The 19,160-nt window shown below is 53.3% G+C and overlaps 1 pseudogene; it reads left to right on the top strand.

The window, feature by feature from the left end:
• The window catches only part of LOC144954314 (uncharacterized), a 48,003-nt pseudogene that overhangs the window by 6,198 nt on the left and 22,645 nt on the right, over window positions 1-19,160 (top strand).

A 19,160-nucleotide genomic window follows, 5' to 3' on the forward strand; every position in this document is an offset into this window, starting at 1 on the left:
CCGTCTGAAGTTTGCCAATGAACATCTGAATGATTCAGAGGACAACTGGGTGAAAGTGTTGTGGTCAGATGAGACCAAAATGGAGCTCTTTGGCATCAACTCAACTCGCCGTGTTTGGAGGAGGAGGAATGATGCCTATGACCCCAAGAACACCATCCCCACCGTCAAACATGGAGGTGGAAACATTATGCTTTGGGGGTGTTTTTTCTGCTAAGGGGACAGGACAACTTCACCGCATCAAAGGGACGATGGACGGGGCCATGTACCGTCAAATCTTGGGTGAGAACCTCCTTCCCTCAGCGAGAGAATTGAAAATGGGTCGTGGATGGGTATTCCAGCATGACAATGGCACAAAACACACGGCCAAGGCAACAAAAGAGTGGCTCAAGAAGAAGCACATTAAGGTCCTGGAGTAGCCTAGCCAGTCTCCAGACCTTAATCCCATAGAAAATCTGTGGAGGGAGCTGAAGGTTCGAGTTGCCAAACGTCAGCCTTGAAACCTTAATGACTTGGAGAAGATCTGCAAAGAGGAGTGGGACAAAATCCCTCCTGAGATGTGTGCAAACCTGGTGGCCAACTACAAGAAACGTCTGACCTCTGTGATTGCCAACAAGGGTTTTGCCACCAAGTCATGTTTTGCAGAGGGGTCAAATACTTATTTCCCTCATTAAAATGCAAATCAATTTATAACATTTTTGACATGCCTTTTTCTGGATTTTGTTGTTATTCTGTCTCTCACTGTTCAAATAAACCTACCATTTAAATTATAGACTGATCATTTCTTCGTCAGTGGGCAAACATACAAAATCAGCAGGGGATAAAATACTTTTTAAATCCTTTATATTAAGTTCGCTTGCTTGCTTACGACCGTGCAAATCTTTCGGTCGTTTTTTAACCCCCTTCCCGTGATCCAATCGAGCTGACATTTTCCACACAGACTCGTTGTGCGTGACAATTAATGTTCGTGAAATTTTTTTTCCAAAATTTTACACTTTTTAGGACAAAAATATTATATTTAATTACCAATTGCTTAATGGTGCAATGCAATCATCTGACCCATAGGTGGCAGCCATCTCTAGCCAGAGGACGAGAGGACTCTAGCCGCCACGCATATAAAGGATTTATAGTGAAAAACTTTGTTTTTACGGGTTATACTTGTGTCCCTCACTGTACACACACAGATACTAAGGTATTGTGAAAGCCCGGTGGGCCGTTTGTACATTTCTCCACCAACAAAATTGTAAGAAGATTGCAAAAGTCCAAAAAGTTGTAGAAATTGTGGGGTAAATAGTTGATGTAAAAGGTTTACGAAAATTGTGGACACCCCTCCTCAAAAAACATATTTACCCCCGCGTAGGTATATATACCTACACAGCCTACATCAGGGGTGTCCAAACTTTTTGCAACGAGGGCCAAATTTGATAAAGTGAAGATGCCCGAGGGCCAATAGTTCCTTCTGACATTTTTTTAACCACAAAAGTTACTTGAAAATACACACTGTTATAAAACCATTTTCATTGTCACAATTACCTTTAGTTTTCAAATGACAATGTAACCAAATATAAGCCACTCAGGCAGATGTGAACAACTCTAAAAACACAATTCTGCCTTTCATTCAGTCAGGTAACATTAAACAAACTGTATAAAATACCTTACATTTCCATGAGTTAAATATCTGTGCCTCATGAACATTTTAAACAGGAGTTATAAGTAATGCAAAGTGGTCTGTTATCATTAAACTTTAAAACAAGTGAATTTTGCCCTTGTTTTTTACAAGATCTTTCAGAAAGCAATAGTTTGTGTCACATCTACAGGTACATAACATCAACAGTTATAACCAAATAATATTCAAGAGTTTAATCAAACAAGTGCCATAAGTCCAAGTGCATTAGTGTGCTTTAGGCTTTTCACTGTTAATATTGAAAGATGTTACCGTTCAAAACATTCAATTTCAAATTGATCAAGGAACAGATAACTTGCTGACACTAATGAGAAGGGTGATACTGAGATCTAGATTTCAGTAAAGAGACCAGGTCTGGCTTGAGGGCAGTGGTTGAGATGCGTAAAATGTCACGCAAGTGGGAGTCACTCATCCTTGACCTCAATCGGTTCTTGTTTAAGTTCATGACTGAGAATGTTTGCTCACACAAATATGTGGAGCCGAATAAGCTCAGCATTTTCTTAGCAAATGACCGCATTTCTGGAAACCTGCTTTTGTCCAGCTGCCGGTAAAAGTCAACAAGAGAACACTGCTGGTGTTTCCCGCGGCACTCATCGTCACACTGCAGCTCAATGAGCTCCAGCTGCAGCTGTGGAGGAGCATCATCAGGGTCCACGGAGAAGGGAGAAGAGAAAAGCAACATGTCCTTTTCAATAACTGCGAAGTCCCGAAAGCGTTTGTTAAATTCCACAGAAAGAGATGCGATAGCTGTTGCATAATTCTTCATTTGCGCACCAATGTTGTCCTGTGAGAAACTGTCAATGACCTCTTTCAAAGCTGGGAAGTGCACGGTGCAGGGCTCTGTTTGGGACAAGTGTCTTTGGAAAAGTTGCAGTTTGGTTCCAAAGGCCTTGGTGTGAGCATATAGCTGGCTCACCACTGCATCTTTCCCTTGAAGATTAACATTCAGCGCATTCAGATGCTTTGTTATGTCAACCAAAAAAGCCAGATTTACCAGCCATACAGGATCGGACAGTTCTTCCATTGGTTGTCCCTTCTCGCCCAAAAAATGTCCAATTTCCTCTGAGAGAGAAAAATCGCTGCAGTGCGGACCCCCGACTTAGCCACCTCACGTCGTTGTGATATATTACATCACCATATTCAGCCTGGATGTCACGCAAGAACCGCTGAAACTGTCGGTGGTATAGAGCTTTAGAGCGAATAGAATTGATTGCCTTTGCCACTGGTTTCATAACATCGTCAAATTTGAGATGTTTGGCGCAGAGAGCCTGCTGCTGAATGATACAGTGAAGTTTAATAGCGGTGCCTGCTTCTTCGCCGACTTTATTGCAGATCAGTGTGGACAATCCACTTCGCTCACCAGCCATGGCAGGTGCACCATCGGTAATGATCCCAGAAACTTTACTCCATGGTAGTTTCATACAATCAACAGCTTCACAAACAGAAACGAATACATCTGTTCCTCTGGTTTGCCCTTTAAGGCTTTTGAGGTCAAACAGCTCCTCTGTCACGTTCATGTTGTCATCAACTCCTCTTAAAAAAATAAGTAGTTGTGCAGTGTCAGATGCATCGGTGCTTTAATCGCAGGCTAATGAGAAATAATCAAAGCCACTCCCCTGTCCCCCAGTTGTCTCGGAATATCTGACGATATGTCCTCAACTCTCCGTGCCACAGTGTTGCGTGCCAGGCAAAGATTCATAAATTCTTGCTTCTTCTCGGGGCAAATGTTCTCCACCATTTTAATGACACAGTCTTTGATAAATGCACCTTCAGTAAAAGTTTTGCCATGTTTAGCTATTAACATGGCCACTTCGTAGCTGGCTTTGGTGATGTTTTCCTTTGACTCACAGGCCCGCGTGAAGAATCGCTGTTGCGATGCCAGAGCAGCTTGGAGTTGCTTCACTTTTTTAGCGCAGTCACTCACTGTTAGCTTGTCGTATGTTGTAGCATGTTTGGTCTCTTTACGTTGAAATCCTTAAACAAGGCAATCGTCTCTTTATAAATTAGACAAACACAATTGCCTCGATTTCCAGAGAAGCCCTCACTGTCAACTTTTCTCTTTTTTTTTGCAGTCGCCATGGCAGAAATGATTCGAGAAGGGTTCGTGGCACGGATGGGAAATTAAAGAGCATTAATTCTAGATTAGAAGCTTTCGTGACTGCAAGGATTCATATTCTTAGGTTTTTTCGGTAAAGTCACGTAGGTAAAAAATTCAAATGAATAAAAGTTAAATTAAAATAAAATACAAATCACGACGTTTCGGAGGCAACACAAGCTTCCGTCTTCAGGTGGAACCGTCACTTGATACAGCTATCGTGCTGTGACGGTTCCACCTAAAGACGGAAGCTTGTGTTGCCTCCGAAACGTCGTGATTTGTATTTTATTTTAATTTTACTTTTATTAATTTTATTTTTTTACCTACGTGACTTTACCGAAAAAAACAAATAGAGAGCATTAGAATGGTGCTGCCACCGTGTGGCGGAAAGAGGTATTTATTTATTCTGACAGCTAGCGAGCCATAAATAACACATTATAAGACCGAAGCTGCGGGCCGTATGAAATCTGCCCGCGGGCCGTGATTGGCCCGCGGGCCGAACTTTGGACATGCCTGCACTAGACACTCCACGCCCTCAGCTCCCCATTTGTGATGGGGCAGTTGTGGAGAGTGTCCCATAATCTGGGCAGTGTGCTCATGACCAGCTCTGGTTTAACAGCAAAGGTCTCACTCCGAATCAGTCCAGCGGCATTATCTTTTCATCGGCTGTGTAACGCTGTGTGGAAGCTACCTGGTCTGTCGCTCCGCAAAAAGCTTCAGGTCTTCTCGGCCATGGTCATTCCCTCCCTTCTCTACGCTTGCAAAACGTGGACCCCCCCTAATGGAGCAACTTCGCCGGTTAGAAACATTTAGGCTGGCCTGCCTACGATCCATCCTGGGTTTAACCAGGCTGGATTGTGTGAGGAGCTCACAAATCCTTGAAAGATCTGGGCAAAGTCCCATCGGTGAGCTCCTCCGGCAGGCAAGGCTGCATTGGCTGGGTCATGTAGCCCGCATGCCCAAGCATCTTCTGTTTGGCCACATAGAAGGGGCTAAATAGGCACGATACAGCTGGAGAAGAGATGGAGCTGTGGTACAGGAGGACGTGGAGCTGAGTGGACTTGCCGATGACTGGTACCAGCGGTGTCAAGATCAGCCTCTGTGGAGGAGGCTCGTGAAGGACGCTACTGGGCAGTTGGAGGCAGTCGCCCTCCAGCAACAACGGAGGGCAAGAGGAGCGACGCTCACAACAATGAGCGGAGCGCCGGGCGGATAAAATGCAGCAAGTTTGGCACAGTCGCGGGTACAGCTGGTGCATCAGCCAGTCATCTCAGTCAGCTGGGTTTGCCCCGTGACCTCCTGTCAGCGAGCCTTCGACACTTCACGTGGCCTTAAAGTGCACCTAGCCTGGCACAGGCGCCAAGGTGACGTCACAGTCACTTCGTGGCGAATGGCGGTTGTTGGTGTAGGCATATGTGGGGAGCGGTAGTGTAGCGATGTGCAATACGCTGAGCTACAAACCCGAGTACCCGGGTTTGATTACCGCTCATGGCCATTAACACCAGTGACGGTTATCTGAACCGGTCCTGGGCCTCCCCTAGGTCGATTCAGCCTCAAATGACTACTTGGTTGCGGTGTGTAAACATCACCCAACAGGATGACTATCCCGAGGGGCCACTTTAGCTAACACCTGTGACAGGAGGTCATAGAAGGCATCTGACTCATCGGCCTTGCCTGCATCTCTCCACGGATGTTCGTCTTCGGTGGGGGCATAAGTAACCACGACCACCACTCCTCGCCTCTGGTTGATGGGAAGGCGAGCCCAAAGTAGCCTGGGGCTTACAGCTTCCCACACCTCACTGCTATGCTCCCACGCCCCCTTCATTCTTTTGTTCAGAAGAAGAGCCACTCCCTATTGTAGAGGACTGGCCACCCCTCCTGGTGGCAGGAGCCAGAGCCGGTCCACCGGACCTCCTGAATGCCACAGAGATCCAGGCGGTACCGGCCCAGCTCCCGACAGAGGAGTGGCAGCCTCTCCTCCGCAGTGAGCGTTCGGAAATTTCAGGTGGCCATCCGTAGTGGCTTTTTGTTGTTTCTGGAGGAGCCCCGAGGGTAAGGATTCAGTCTCCTGGCTCCTACAAATGAGGTTTGGCCAGGAGACGTCATAGACGCTTGTCCCCCCAGGGCCTCCGGCACAAGCTTAATAAATGTTTTATATAGTACTTTAGTGGTAGTTAATTGAAGGTGGAGGGGTTACCAGCCCCTCGCACCCGTCCAGAGCCCCCATTTGGCCGCTGTGGTGGTTATGTAATATCTTGAATACGGCGGGAGACGAGTTGACGGGGCAGCACTTATTTATTAACACAATTAACACATTAACAGATACAGCCGAGATACAGCCTACACTACGCGTGCCCAACTCGGCTACGCTCCCAGGCCCTCCGGCTACGTGCTTCCTAGGGGAGGCTGACTGACCCGTCCTAGCCAGGGTACGGGTCTCGATCCTTGCGTCACACAGCCTGGCCCTTACAAGGACGTCAGGCCGTGATCCCCAAGATCTCGCCACTGAGCCGCACAGAGTCCCGGCCCTTACAAGGGCAGCGGGGCTAGGGGTCTCAGGGTCCTATCTCTTCCTCCGTCTTCTTTCTTCACTGGTTGACGACTCCCCGAGCACTGCTGCGCATCGCCTTACATAGCCCTCCGCCCCAGGGGGCGGGGCCTATGCGGACCTCGATGTGGACACCTGCCTGCGGACCGTGATGTAGTCACCCACTTCGCGCTGTCTCACGATCCTCCCCCCCCAGCACGTACCACCTCTACAGTTACAAACGCCATGAGGGGAATTGCCAATCTAAGTTGGCCTTCCACCCATGGCACTGCCCACCACAGCGTTGCCGTCCGGCACCACGAGGAAGTAGGGGGTTGTTTTTGCCTTTACACACTCACCTATACATAAAGACACACACACTCACCTGTACACACACTCACCTGTACACACACTCACCTGTACACACACTCACCTGTACGTGAAGTGCCCCTCCACCACCCTTCCCCAGACCTCAGGGACACCTCCTCCACACTGCTGATGATGGTGGTGATGGAGGTGGTGGTGGTGATGGAGGTGATGATGTGGTGATGGTTGTGTTGTGGTGATAATGTGGTGGTGGTGATGCGGTGGTGGTGATGCGGTGGTGATGTGGTGGTGATGTGGCGGGTGGTGGTGATGTGGTGGTGATGTGGTGGTGGATGTGGTGGTGATGACCGTGTTGGTGGTGACGGAGATGACTGGAAAGATGTTTCAGTTCAGATGATTCCGGATTCATCTGTGGGGGGGAGCGGGGGGAGGAGGGGGATGGGGGAGGAGCGGAGTGGGGGAGGGGAGTGGGGGGAGGGGAGTGGGGGGTGAATGAGGGGGGGGTGGGGGGAGTGCTGGGGGGTTTCCCAGGTAGGTGGAGGTGGTGAGCAGCTCGCCTCACTCGGTGAGAGATACACGGGCAGAGAGAGAGGTAAGTGTGTGTACAGGTGTGTGTGTACAGGTGTGTGTGTATGTACAGGTGTGTGTGTGTGTGTGTACAGGTGTGTGTGTTTATATAGATTTTGTGTGTATATGTGTATAGGTGTGTTTGTATAGATTTTGTGTGTATATGTGTATAGGTGTGTGTGTGTGTTGATATAGAGGCGAGTATGTAGGTGTGTGTGTATAGATTTTGTTTGTGTATGTGTGTATCGGTATGTGTGGGGAGCGGTGGGTGTAGTGGTTAGCGCTACGCTGTGCTACGAACCCGGCGACCCGAGTTCGATTCCCGCTCTTGGCCAACACCCGTGACGATTATCTGAACCGGTCCTGGGCCTCACCTTAGGTCGACTCAGCCTCAAATGAGTACCTGGTGCGGTGTGTCGTGAACATCGCTAGCACTGGGGAGACAAAGGCGGTCGGGCGTGGTGCTGGCCACCCACCCCCTCGTGTGCTGTGCCGGCCTTTATAGGTGGTCGCTAACAGCACTTGCCCCTACAGACTGTTAAGGCTATACGGGGGATCTTTGTTGTATTTACGTAGGTGTCAAACTGGTTTGACAGCCACTAGACACTCCACCCCTTTAGCTCCCCACTGGTGATGGGGCAGTTGTGGAGAGTGTCCCATAACCTGGGCAGTGTGCTCATGACCAGCTCTGGTTTAACAGGCCTCACTCCGAATCAGTCCAGCGGCAATATCTAATCATCGGCAGTGTAACGCTGCTGTGTGGCAGCTACCTGGTCTGTCGCTCCGCATGAAGCTTCAGGTCTTCTTGGCCACAGTCATTCCCTCCCTTCTCTACGCTTGCGAAACGTGGACCCCCCTAATGGATCTTCGCCGGTTAGAAACATTTAGGCTGGCCTGCCTACGATCCATCCTGGGTTTAACCAGGCTGGATTGTGTGAGGAGCTCACAAATCCTTGAAAGATCTGGACACATTCCCATCGGTGAGCTCCTTCGGCAGGCAAGGCTGCGTTGGCTGAGTCATGTAGCCCGCATGCCTAGCCACGGCATGCCCAAGCTGCTTCTGTTTGGCCGCATAGAGGGGGCTAAATAGGCACGATACAGCTGGAGAAGAGATGGAGTGATGTGGTACAGGAGGACGTGGAGCTGAGTGGACTTGCCGATTACTGGTACCAGCGGTGTCAAGATCGGCCTCAGTGGAGGAGGCTCGTGAAGGACGCTACTGGGCAGTTGGAGGCAGTCGCCCTCCAGCAACAACGGAGGGCAGAGGAGCGACGCTCACAACAATGAGCGGAGCGCCGGGCGGATAAAATGCGGCAAGTTTGGCACAGTCGCGGGTACAGCTGGTGCATCAGCCAGTCATCTCAGTCAGCTGGGTTTGTCCCAAGACCTCCTGTCAGCGAGCCTTCGACACTTCACGTGGCCTTAAATTGCACCTGGCCTGGCACAGGCGCCAAGGTGACGTCACCGTCACTTCGTGGCGAATGGCGGTTGTTGGTGTAGGTATATGTGGGGAGCGGTAGTGTAGCGATGTGCACTACGCTGAGCTACAAACCCGAGTACCCGGGTTCGATTACCGCTCATGGCCACTAACACCAGTGACGGTTATCTGAACCGGTCCTGGGCCTCCCCTAGGTCGATTCAGCCTCAAATGACTACTTGGTTGCGGTGTGTAAACATCGCCACTGGGGTAGACAAAGGGCGTGGTGCTGGCCACCCACCCCCTCGTGCGCCGTGCCGGCCTTCACAGGTGCTACTCGCTAACCGCACTTGCCCCAACAGTCTGTTCAAAGCCTAACGGGGCATCTTTGTCTTTGGTGGTGAGAATGTCTTCGTGAAGACGCTCGCAGGGTACAACCGCCACCCTGAAATTGGACCCCGTTGGGAAGGTCCAAGGCACTGGTCCAAGACAGGGAAGTCCCCTTGGCCAGCAGACGCTGACCTTCTACTGGGCAGCAGCCTTCGGACAGAGGGGGGACCCTGACTGACCACGACGTCCGGACGGAGTCCACTCTGCACCTGGTTCTCCAGCTCCGTGGCGACATGAATGCACTCTGGCGGTTGCTAAATGTCAACCCGGGGGCAGAGCCTTCAGCAACCGCTGCCGAAGCCAACGGAGAGACCCCAGAGACGAGAGGAATTCGACCGGAGCAGCGGGAGCCGGAGTCGTCATCCCACCCGAATGCCCAGCTCTGCGGTGGCGATGATGTCCCACAGATCTACGTGAAGACGATCGCCGGCAAGATCTTCAGCGTCGACTGGAATCCTACGGACACCGTTGAGAAGCTCAAATTGAAGATCCAGGAGAAGGAAGGGATTCCTCCGGAACAACAGAGGCTGATCTTCGCCGGCAAACAGCTGGAGGATGGTCGCACCCTCTCCCACTACAACATTCAGAAGGGGTCCACTCTGCACCTGGTTCTCAGGCCCGGTGGTAGTCCGGACGTCTATGTGAAGACGCTCATGGGGAAGATCTTCACCCTGAAATTAAATTCTTGGGACACCGCTGAGAATCTCAAAGCGATGATCCACGAGAAGGAAGGGATTCCTCTGGAACAACAGAGGCTGATGTACGCCGGCAAACAGCTGGAGGATGGTCGCACCCTCTCCCACTACAACATTCAGAAGGGGTCCACTCTGCACCTGGTTCTCAGGCCCGGTGGTGACATGAACGGACTCTGGTGGTTGCTAAATGGCCACAAGGCCATCAACCCGGGGGCGGAGCCTTCAGCAACCGCTGCCGAAGCCAACGGGGAGACCCAAGAGACGCGAGGAATTCGTTCGAAGCAGCGGGAGCCGGAGTCGTCATCCCACCCGGATGCCCAGCTCTGCGGTGGCGATGATGTCCCACAGATCTACGTGAAGACGATCGCCGGCAAGATCTTCAGAGTCGACTGGAACCCTACGGACACCGTTGAGAAGGTCAAATTGAAGATCCAGGAGAAGGAAGGGATTCCTCCAGAACAGCAGAGGCTGATCTCCGCCGGCAGATGGCTGGAGGATGGTCGCACCCTCTCCCACTACAACATTCAGAAGGAGTCCACTCTGCACCTGCTCCCCAGACTACATCACGGTGACCATCTCTCTCTCTCTCCATTTGTCTCGCTGCGTCTCCACTGTCTCTGTATCTCAGACAGACGAGGCACCGTGATGGGAATGTTTCTTTTCTCAAATAGTGGCAGCCTCTTGTGAAGCCCACCGCAGTTTAAATAAACATGGCTTGGACTTGAGCCTTTATCATTCTACCGGCACAACTGGCCATTGCAGAATTCCCTCTGTGTGGGTTTCACGCGAAGTGGCATCGTAGATTCCGGTAGCGACTGCATTTCAGACCCAGTGGCACATTGCCCACCCCATCTCATATCCATGGCACAGATTCAAGTTATTTTGTGATGAGTCCTTGGACCGATGTGACTTAACCGAAAAAAACATAGACTGGGTAATGAGACACTGGTAGTGAGATTCTGGTAGTGAGACACTGGGTAGTGAGACACTGGATAGTGAGACACTGGGTAGTGAGACACTGGGTAGTGTGACACTGGGTAATGATACACTGGGTAGTGAGACACTGGGTAGTGAGACACTGGGTGGTGAGACACTGGGTTGTGAGACACTGGGTAGTGAGACACTGGGTGGTTTGACACTGGGTAATGAGACACTGGGTAGTGAGACACTGGGTGGTGAGACACTGGGTAGTGAGACACTGGGTAGTGAGACACTGGGTAGTGAGACACTGGGTAGTGAGACACTGGGTGGTGAGACACTGGGTGGTGAGACACTGGGTAGTGAGACACTGCGTAGTGAGACACGTGATTTAATTTAGTAGTTTTTTCATTTATTTCATTTTTTACCTACGTGACTTTTCCGAAAAAAACAAAGAGGACAGGTATCTCCCACGTGACTCTGGAAATGCAGATCTCACGAGAGGAATGGTAAATATTCTAAACCGGCGCTGCCCCGGCTAAGATCCTGTACCGTACCGTTGAGACCGTACTTCACCTCTCCAGCCCTGCCCGTTGTTCTCACGTTCAGCTCTACATCTGGAGATGAGTCGTGTGAACTTGTTGATGTCTCTGTGTGTCTCCGTCTTGTTCAGCTAAGATGCAGATCTTCGTGAGGACAGTGAGCGGGAAGACCGTCGCCCTTCAAGTGGAGCCCACGGACACCACGGAGAACCTGAAGGCGACGATCCAGGAGAAGGAAGGGATTTCTCCGGAACAGCAGAGTATGATCTTCGCCGGCAAACAGCTGGAGGATGGTCGCACCCTCTCTGACTACAACATTCAGAAGGGGTCCACTCTGCGCCTGTTTGCCAGGCACTGTGGTGGTCTGAACATCTACGTCAAGATGCTCACGGGGAAGACCCTCACTCTGAAATTAAATCCCTGGGACACCATTGAGAAGCTCAAAGCGATGATCCAGGACAAGGAGAAGATTCCTCCTGACCAGCAGAGTCTGACCTTCGCTGGCAGACTTCTGCAAGATGGCCGCACCCTCACCGACTACAACATCCAGGCGGGGTCCACTCTGCTCCTGGAATTCAAGGGACGTGATGGTGACGGCGGTGCTGGAAGTGGTCGCGATGAAATCTTCGTGAAGACGCTCACGGGGATGACCCTCACCCTGGACTGGAACCCTATGGACACAGTTGAGAAGGTCAAATTGAAGATCCAGGAGAAGGAGGGGATTCCTCCGGAACAACAGAGGCTGATCTTCGCCGGGAAACAGCTGGAGGATGGTCGCACCCTCACCCACTACAACATTCAGAAGGGGTCCACTCTGCACCTGGTTCTCAGCCCCGGTGGTAGTCCGGACGTCTATGTGAAGACGCTCACGGGGAAGACCCTCACCCTGGACTGGAACCCTCGGGACACCATTGGGCAGCTCAAATTGAAGATCCAGGACAAGGAGGGGATTCCTCTAGAACAGCAGATGCTGATCTACGCCAGCAAACAGCTGGAGGATGGTCGCACCCTCTCCCACTACAACATTCAGAAGGAGTCCACTCTGCACCTGCTCCCCAGACGACATCACGGTGACCATCTCTCTCTCCCTCCATTTGTCTCGCTGCGTCTCCACTGTCTCTGTATCTCAGACAGACGAGGCACCATGATGGGAATGTTTCTTTTCTCAAACAGTGGCAGCCTCTTGTGAAGCCCACCGCAGTCTAAATAAACATGGCTTGGACTTGAGCCTTTATCATTCTGTAATGTAGTAACTCGGCGGGAGACGACTTCACGGGTAACACACTCTTTATTTTATCAAACTCGTTTACATGTGACTAACACCTACTTCGTATCTCGGGTGACAAACACCCACTTAGCTACTTGGCGACTAACGCCCACTGAGCTACTCGGATGACCAACATCCACTTAGTACTCGGGTGACAAACACCCACTTAGCTACTTGGCGACTAACGCCCACTGAGCTACTCGGATGACCAACATCCACTTAGCTACTCGGCGACTAACGCCACTGAGCTACTCGGATGACCAACATCCACTTAGTACTCGGGTGACAACCACCCACTTAGCTACTTGGCGACTAACGCCCACTGAGCTACTCGGATGACCAACATCCACTTAGCTACTTGGCGACTAACGCCACTGAGCTACTCGGATGACCAACATCCACTTAGCTACTCGGCGACTAACGCCACTGAGCTACTCGGATGACCAACATCCACTTAGCTACTCGGCGACTAACGCCACTGAGCTACTCGGATGCACTAGGTCTTCAGCTCCGTCTTCGGGTCTTCAACTGGGTAACTCTCCCCGAGTGCTCTCGCGCGTCCCCCTTTATACCCCACCTGCGGACGTCGCTGCGAGCACCCACTTATTCGACCAATCGCCGGGCGCTGGCTACGATCCTCTTTTCCCACATCTCATCGTGCCTCACCACTCACTCCGCGCCGCCCCGTCATCTGTCACTCCCGGCGCGCGCGTCCACACCACGCCCACAACGCGTGCCCAACCCCGCACCCCGCGCCGCCCCGTGATCCATCACTGTCACAGTCGGCGCACGTCAATACCACCACTACATCACCCCCTACCACATAGCTCGCAGCCGCCCCGGCTGCTATAAAAATATACAAACCCCCCCTGTGTGCCCCGTAACACAACACAACAACAAGAACAACAACTAAGCTAACAACACAACACGACGCGAACACTACCATCCGCAACCCTCAACCAATGCCACTGCGACAATAGAACAATATATACAAACCGGCGAGTGACAATAGCAATGTGTATGCAAAAAAAAGAAAATAAATGGAAATTTTTTTTTTTTTTTTCTTTCGACTCGTGCAGTGTCCCCTTTTCTTCCGAGCGTCCCTACAACGGGACATTACCCCGGCAGAGGGGAACACCGGGCGAGCTCGGTGTAGAGCAAAAAACGTCTTCATGAAAATTGTTGAGACCTAGCCCGAGTCCGCCTTGCCGGTCCGTCGTACGGCACCAGACGCGGTTGAACGTCCGGTGGTGCCGGCGGTTCAGGAAGACATCGGCCAGGCATCGAGGACTCGTGCGTGCCCCGGGGTTCAGGCTCTCGACGGTCAGCAGCCGTCAAGCCCGAGGCACCTGGGGGTGGGTCAGGTGGAGACACGTGAGGATCAGCCTGCGACACCTCCCTCCCCGAGTCGACGGTCACATCACACGCCCGGTCGTCACGGCACAGAACGGGGTCACACGGTGCCGCATAGGGCTTCAGTCGGGAGGGGTGCACATACCAACGGCGTTTCCCCCATTTAATCTGTATACTCTGGGGTCGTGCAACCCGCACAATTTCCACCGGTCCCCTCCAAGGTCTCAACAACTTGGGGGACGTAGCCAACGGTGCATGTGGACAATGCAGCCAGGCCTTATCGCCTGGTTTCCAATCATGCGTATGCACCCTCCGCTCATGCAATTTCTCGTTTGCAATTTGCCGCGACCGCGAATTCAACCTTGCCGCCTCCCGCGCTTCAGTCAATTTGGCGATATTAAATTTGATGTGGTCTGCCAATTTAGATTTTGCACGTGGCTGGGAAATCCCCAGTTGGACGTCCATGGCCGGATCGGCCTCCCGCCCATACATAAGAAAAAATGGGGAAAACCCCGTCGCCGCATGAGGGGCCATTCGATAGGCCGCGAGTACCCCCGGCACCTGTAAGTCCCAATCAACCTGATCGTCGCAGACCTGTTGGCACAACATAGACGTAATCGTCCTGTTCAGACGCTCAACCATCCCGTCAGTCTGCGGGTGGTAGGGGGAAGTACGCACTTTCTTTGTACCCAACAGGTCGCACACCTCGCGCAACAAAACGCTCGAAAAATTCTTCCCTTGATCCGTCAGCAAGCGTTCGGGGGCGCCCTTGTCCAACACATAACCCTGGACAAAGGCGTCCGCCACCGCCGCAGCCGACTGGTTGGCGAGCGGCCATGCCATAGGCCATCGGGTGAAGTATTCCACGCCAACCAGCAGGAACCTATTTCCCCTTGGTGTAACCGGAAAGGGCCCCAAGATGTCCAACGCTACCAATTCGTTTATACGCGAAACCTGAATGGATTGCAGCGGTGGATTAGCTGCCAATGGTGGCGGTTTCCTTTTGGCGCACCCTACGCATCCCTTAAGAATATTCGCCACGTCGTTACCCATCCCCGGCCAATAATAGTCTCGCTGGATTAGGGCGAGCGTTTTGTGAAAACCCAGATGCATGAGCCGTTCATGAGCTGCCAGAACAACCCTACCCCGCATAGCAACAGGCACAACGAGCACGTGACGCCGGGACATGTTGTCCCACCTCATCAAAAGGCCCTGTCTGCACACCCAGGAACCGACCCGCGCCTCCCCTTCTTCGGGAGCGCCAACTTTCCGACGCAGCGTAAGTAGGGAGCTGTCGGACATCTGGAGGCGGCCCCACTCAATGAGGGGCAACGACAACAGCGAATCCCTCCCCGTGGGAGCGTCCTCTCCCGGGGTGTCAGTGGCGGCGAGCGCAACTCCCGGGGTGCCGGCGACCGGGGGTTTGCACCGCGCTGATCCCAACAAACATGTGCAGTCCGTGCACGGCGGCAACCGCGACAAGGCGTCCGCGTTTGAGTGCCGCAACCCCTTGCGGTAAATCGTCGTGAATTGGTAGTCTTGAAGGACCTCCAACCATCGGGACAATTGGCCCGATGGCTGTGCCACGCGCATAGCGTATTGTAGAGCCGCATGGTCCGTCCGGACCGTAAAATGACGGCCGTAAAGATACGGCCTGAATTGCTGTGTAAAAAACACAATGGCTAACAATTCACGACGAGTTACGCAATAGCGTTGTTCTGCGGGGGAAAGAACCCTACTACCGTAGGCGACCACCCGTTCAACCCCCCCGACCACCTGTGAGAGCACCCCCCCGATACCCGTATTGCTGGCGTCCGTGTCAAGCAAAAACGGTTGTGTGAAATCGGGGTAACACAAGGGGGGAGCCTGCACCAAAGCGTCACGGAGGGAGCAGAACGCAGCCTCCTCTTCCGCCCCCCAGTGAAACCTCACACCCTTAGCCGTCAAAGCGTGCAGGGGCTTGGCTATGGTGGCAAATTGCTTGACAAAACGACGGTAATAGGAGGCAAAACCAATGAAACTACGAACCTCCGTGACCGAGGTTGGCGTTGGCCATGAGCTGACGCAATGCGTCTTAGCAGGGTCCGTCGAGATCCCTGAACGACTCACGATATGGCCCAAATACCTGACCGATTCCCGAAGCAGAAAACATTTAGCCGGTTTAAATTTAAGCTTAGCGGAACGCATCCTGAGGAACACCGCTCTCAGTCGCTGGAGGTGCTCCTCGAAAGTCCGACTAAAGACGATAATATCGTCAAGATAAATCAAACAGGTATCCCATTGGAGGCCCGACAAAACCAATTCCATGAGTCTCTGGAACGTGGCGGGAGCGGAATGTAAGCCCATGGGCAAACGGTTGAATTCAAATAGGCCCCCAGGTGTCCGGAAAGCAGTTTTAGGTTTAGACTCGTTATCGAGTGGCAATTGCCAAAATCCAGAAAGCAGATCGAGTGTGGAAAAAAACTGCGCTCCCGCCAAGGCATCCAGCGACTCATCCATCCTGGGGAGCGGATACGCATCCGCCATCGAGATTTTGTTTAAGCGGCGGAAATCGACACAAAACCGCAAGGACCCGTCCTGTTTCTTTACTAGGACAATAGGAGCACCCCACGGACTAGAAGAGGGCGAAATGATATCTGCCGCCAACATATCATTAACCGCCGATTGCACATGTTCCTTCTCGGCCGGGCTGAGCCGGAAGGGATTCTGACGAATAGGGGCCGCGTCCCCTGTAGCTATGTGGTGGCGCAACAGGTCAGTGCAGCCGATATCGTACTTATGTTTGCTGAACACGTCAGCAAACTCGATGAGCAAACCCCTCAATGCTCCCAATTGCACCCCGGACAAGTTAGCAGAACCCGCACACAGCGAGTCCAACCACTCAGTCCCCTCATCACTTTGAGGATGCGACTTGACAGTGAAATCTGCTTGAGCCACGAGCCGTTCCTCAACGGGTAGCGGCGCGGCGTGAGCCAGCACCGTTCCCTGCGCAATTACGGCCGGCCGCGACCCCGTATTCAGGACCATTACGAACGGCTCACTGTCCCCTCTCACCATGGTTTGAGCAACCGCTAAGTCGAGGCCCTTACTGGCTCTGTTTGACGGCCCCAACAGCACCCCCTGTGCCTCCGCACCCACCTCGAGTGGCTTCCTGAACCGAAGGGGTACTAACATTTGCGATCCCGGGGGCACCCGTACAGTGTGAGTCGCCAGCGCCTGCACCGTCGCACAAACCGTGCGCACTTTGGTAGGGCTCGACAAGGCAACCCGCCGACCTGACGGAAGCTCTATGCAGGCCTGATCTATAAGAATTTTGATGGGCATTTTTGACAAAAAGTCCGTACCTAGCAAACAGGGAACGGCCAGCGATGATGATACAAAAATAGGGCCCGCTAATTTAATGTCACCAATGCAAATAGTCGCCCGAATCTGGCCGATGATCCCCAGGGATCCCCCATTCGCCGCATAAAATGGCACGTCTACCGGCAGAAGGGGTCTACTTTGGACGGGAAGAATGTTATAAATAAGGTCCGAGATGATGGTGGCCGACGCACCCGTGTCAACAAGCACCCGGACCTCAACCCCGTCAATGAACCCCGTTACCACGGACGACCCGGCCGACGCAGCCACGATCCTGTGGGCCAATTCGGACCACTCGACTGCTTGCGGGCCGCGTACGGACCCCCCTCGCCGAATTGAACCCCCGGCACCCAGCCGCGAACCCCCCACCGCGAAGCGGCGACCCGAATGTGCCGTGTTTGTGGACCGAACGTGTGAGGTGCCGCGACTTGCCGGGTTTTGTTGGGATGACTTGTGGCCCTGGTCGTCGTCCCGACGTGGTCCTGCGGCGCGCTGACGCGGGGCCCGGCACCCGGCTGCGACGTGACCCCGAAGGCCGCAGTTGTAGCAGACGACGGACGTCGTAGGTTTCGGTTGCTCCAGCTTGCGGGGCGAACGTGTGGGCGAACGACCTCCCGTTCTCCACTCCCCCGGACGCGATGCAGCGAAGGCCTGCTCCTGCACCGCAGCTGGCTGAGGTTCGGCGATCGTGGCGGCCAGTGCCGCGTTCCCCGGCCATTTGCAGACGACCCCCGGCTTGCGTTTGAGGACCTCGTACGCGTGAATGCTCGTGGCGATCGCCAGGGAGCAGATCTCCATCTCGTCTGCCACGTTGATGGGGACCCCCAACTCGTGGGCCAACACCAGCAGCTGCTCCGTCACCATGGCGTCCTTCCCCTCCTTATCCATGCGGGGAAAAGCTGCGTCCGCCAAGGCGAGTAGTGCCGTGCGGTAGGCTAGCGTCGTTTCCCCAGCCACCTTCCGCCGATCGTAGAACTGGTGGCGACACGTGGAGGGCGGCCCGAACACCTTCGCCATCAGGTGTAGTGCGGCCTGGAGCGTAGAGCGGGACGACCTTGCAGCAGATGTGAAGGCTGCAAGCGCGTCGTCGTCAAGCATCGCTGGCAACGCACGCAGGGCAGTGGTGTCGGACCACCCCGACATCTCCTGATGAGCGAGGAACCTTCGTTGGAAGGCTCCCCAGTCGCCCCCATCCGCCTTGAACGCCGACAGCGCGGGCAATCTTTGCTGGAGGACCCGATCGTCGTCGACGTCGGAGAGATTTTCCCGCGCTCCGCTGTAGTTGTCTAAAATGTCGGCTCGGTTGTCAGGCGCAAAATAGAGAGCTCCGGCGCGCGCTGATGACGTGGGCTGCGCTGCGCGGAGGTGTCCGGCCACGTGGCGTCCGTGTTTCCCGCCAATCAATGGCGGCCCCTCAAAAACGGCGGGAACTTCCAGACTTTTGGCGCGAAGCGCCTTTTGGCGGGATCCCGCCAGCCTCGCTCCTTCCTCCAACCCCGCAGCCGTTTTCTCGCCCGCTGGAACGGAGATCTCGGCCAAGATTGCAGCGGCGGCGAGCAGCAACTCCGCCAACCGGGAGTGTGCGTCTTGGAGGCTGGTGTCGGAGGCAAGCAGAGCGTCGGCCATCACCCCGAGGTGCTGCATCGGTGGCCACTCCTCGTCCTCTCCTCCCGAGGTTGGTGTCCCCGGTACGCCGTCGTCATCCCGACCTCGCTCGTGGGTACGGGTAGTCTTCCTTGTGTCCATACTTCTTGAAGACAGGTTTACTTCTGACGCCAGTTGTAATGTAGTAACTCGGCGGGAGACGACTTCACGGGTAACACACTCTTTATTTTATCAAACTCGTTTACATGTGACTAACACCTACTTCGTATCTCGGGTGACAAACACCCACTTAGCTACTTGGCGACTAACGCCCACTGAGCTACTCGGATGACCAACATCCACTTAGTACTCGGGTGACAAACACCCACTTAGCTACTTGGCGACTAACGCCCACTGAGCTACTCGGATGACCAACA

Source organism: Lampetra fluviatilis, unplaced genomic scaffold (genome assembly GCF_964198595.1).
Source record: "Lampetra fluviatilis unplaced genomic scaffold, kcLamFluv1.1 SCAFFOLD_148, whole genome shotgun sequence".
In the NCBI taxonomy this organism is placed as follows: domain Eukaryota; kingdom Metazoa; phylum Chordata; class Hyperoartia; order Petromyzontiformes; family Petromyzontidae; genus Lampetra; species Lampetra fluviatilis.